The following is a 3,065-nucleotide window of genomic DNA, read 5'->3' on the forward strand; positions in this document are numbered from 1 at the left end:
GCTCGTACTACTGAAAGCAGAGGATCCGTACTTGAATCGAGTAAAGCTGAGATGAGACCAGGAGACTTGTAGTAACAGAGATCCCTCGAGATATATTAGTGTTTCTGACGTTTGTCATGATGTGTTTTCAGAATGGTGGTTTTACGCCCTAGACCAGCAGTCGGCAGTTCAGGTGCCGGGGAGGGATCAGGATCAGGCTCGGGGGCGGGGCAGTTGGACGATCAGACTAGGGAGTTTCTCTCTTCAGAGGTTACTCGCATCATACTGGAGCAGACTCCTGTGATCTTCGGTTCGATCAAGGAGGGTATTTTAGAGTTGATGGACGAGAGGTTAAGCACCTTCCGTGCCGAGGTGGCGGCTATGATGGGGTCGCGCACATTCACCTTCAGGGAGTTCCGGGCTTGTGGAGCTCCAGATTACCGTGGAGCGCGGGATCCCATTGCGAGTACGAGGTGGTTGGCGGATGTCGCCAATCCGTTCTGCACCAGTAGATGTCCTGAGGGGGACAAGGTCAGACTAGCATCCTGCCTTCTGAAGGACAGGGCACAAGATTCGTGGGAGGATATCGGACATGTCATCGGGGATGACGCATCGCTTGATGCTATGACTTGGGTTGATTTTACTACCAGGTTCAGAGCCGAGTTTGCACCGGTTATTGAGGTGCAACAGTTAGCCAGGGAGTTTCAGGATCTCACCCAGACTACAGAGACAGTGGGGGAGATTACCGCCAAGTTCAGGGAGAGGGCTCTTCTTGTTCCTCGGTACGCAGCTGATGAGGAAATGAAGAAGGCCCGTTATCATGAGATGTTACGGAGTGATATCCGCCAGTTTGTGAGCCAGTCCAGTTGTAAAACGTTGGATGATATGATTGTGAGGGCTCAAGAGAGGGAGATAGATCTGGAGATGGAGAGAAAGAGGAAGCCATAGGTGGCTTCTGGTACAGGAAGTTCGAGTAAAAAGTCCAAGCTATCAGATCACAGATCTGGAGGACAGCAGAGCCACAGTCGGTATGGAAAGTGTGGGAGATTGCACGATGGGGCGTGCAAGGCAGGTAGTGCCGGTTGCTACAAGTGCGGCCGGACCGGACACATGAGTAGAGATTGTAAGCTACTACCACCGCCACCACATCAGCTGATCTGATTTGCTTCCATTGCAATCAGAGGGGACATAAAAAGTCCCAGTGCCCGAGTTTAGCAGCAGCAGGGAAGGTGGCAACACATGCCCCTGCTACTTTAAGGATTACAGACGGCCGTCAGGGCCGGGGTGAGACGCCAGTGGCGAAGAGTAGAGCTTTTCAGATGACAGCAGAGGAGGCGCGAGCGACTCCTGATGTGGTGACAGGTATATATTTTCCTCTTATCTCCTTATTGATATTGATTGTTTCTCATGGTTATATGTTTTCTTATAGGGTCGTTCTTAGTGAACGGCATTTCAACTACAGTATTGTTTGACTCGGGGGCTACCCGATCATTTGTGTCTCTTACGCTTAGCAAGAGGTTTAGCAGAGCTCCGGGGGAGCTGGATTGCCCACTAGAGGTTGAGATAGCTGATGACAGGACCGTCAGGGTCGTGAGAGTTCATATGGCGTGTTCGCTGCAGGTATTTGATGAGAAGTTTTCAGTGGACTTGGTTCCTATTCCCCTGCGAGAGAATAAGGTTATAGTGGGTATGGATTGGCTGAGCCCCAATGGGGCAGTGATTGATTGTGAGCTGCAGTTAGTGAGGGTTCTCGCCCCCAGTGGGGGAGAGTTAGTGATTCAGGGCGAGAGGCCACAGCGCGGACCGATTCATTGTTCAGCAGCGAGAACGAGACGCTACTTTCAGCAGGGTTGCGCAGGGTACATCGCCTATGTTATAGATGTCCGGGAGAAGGGTAAGGCGACAGTGGACGATGTACCAGTTGTGCGAGAGTACCCGGACGTATTCCCAGAGGACTTACCTGGAATACCTCCGGAGAGACAGGTTGAGTTTCGGATTGACCTGGTCCCGGGTGCGGCTCCGATAGCCAAAGCACCGTATCGGTTGGCTCCTCCAGAGATGCAGGAGTTGTCTACGCAGCTGCAGGAGCTGCTAGACAAGGGTTTCATCAGGACGAGTAGTTCACCGTGGGCAGTCCCGATCCTTTTCGTGAGGAAGAAGGATGGGTCGCACCGTATGTGCATAGATTACCGGGAGTTGAACAAGGTAACGGTGAAGAACCGTTACCCGCTCCCGAGGATAGATGATTTGTTTGACCAGCTTCAGGGAGCATCTTGGTTCTCCAAGATTGATCTACGGTCAGGATATCACCAGATGCGGGCCAGGGATGAGGATGTACAGAAGACCGCTTTTAGGACCCGCTATGGTTATTATGAGTTTGTGGTGATTCCGTTCGGGCTCACCAACGCTCCAGCCGCATTCATGGATCTCACGAATAGCGTATGCAGACCGATGCTGGATCAGTCAGTGATAGTTTTCATTGATGATATCTTGGTTTATTCCAAGACTCAGGAGCAGCATGAGGAGCACCTGAGGGAGGTGCTAGAGACCTTGAGGAGGGAGAGACTTTTTGTGAAGTTCTCCAAGTGCTAGTTCTGGTTGCGCGAGGTGCAGTTCCTTGGTAACGTCGTCAACCAGAAGGGTATTCTAGTGGATCCGGCCAAGATAGAGGCCGTGATGCAGTGGGAGGTCCCGAGGTCTCCAACTGAGATTCGGAGCTTCTTAGGACTGGCAGGGTACTATCGGGGATTCATCCAGGATTTCTCCAAGATAGCAGTTCCGCTCACCCGACTAACCAAGAAGTCGGTGGTGTTTCGTTGGGGGCCTGAGCAGCAGGCAGCATTTGAGACCCTCAGATAGAGATTGTGCGAGGCGCCGATTCTCACCTTGCCAGAGGGTGTAGAGGATTTTGTAGCCTACTGTGATGCTTCGATCACAGGTTTGGGAGCGGTTTTGATGCAACGAGGCCATGTGATAGCTTACGCCTCTAGACAGTTGAAGCCTCACGAGGCTAACTATCCGACACATGACTTGGAGTTGGGGGCAGTAGTGTTTGCCCTCAAGATTTGGTGACATTACCTCTATGG

The sequence above is a fragment of the Lactuca virosa genome, chromosome 3 (assembly GCF_052849685.1).
Source record: "Lactuca virosa cultivar CGN04683 chromosome 3, Lactuca_virosa_CGN04683_v6, whole genome shotgun sequence".
Lineage (NCBI taxonomy): Eukaryota > Viridiplantae > Streptophyta > Magnoliopsida > Asterales > Asteraceae > Lactuca > Lactuca virosa.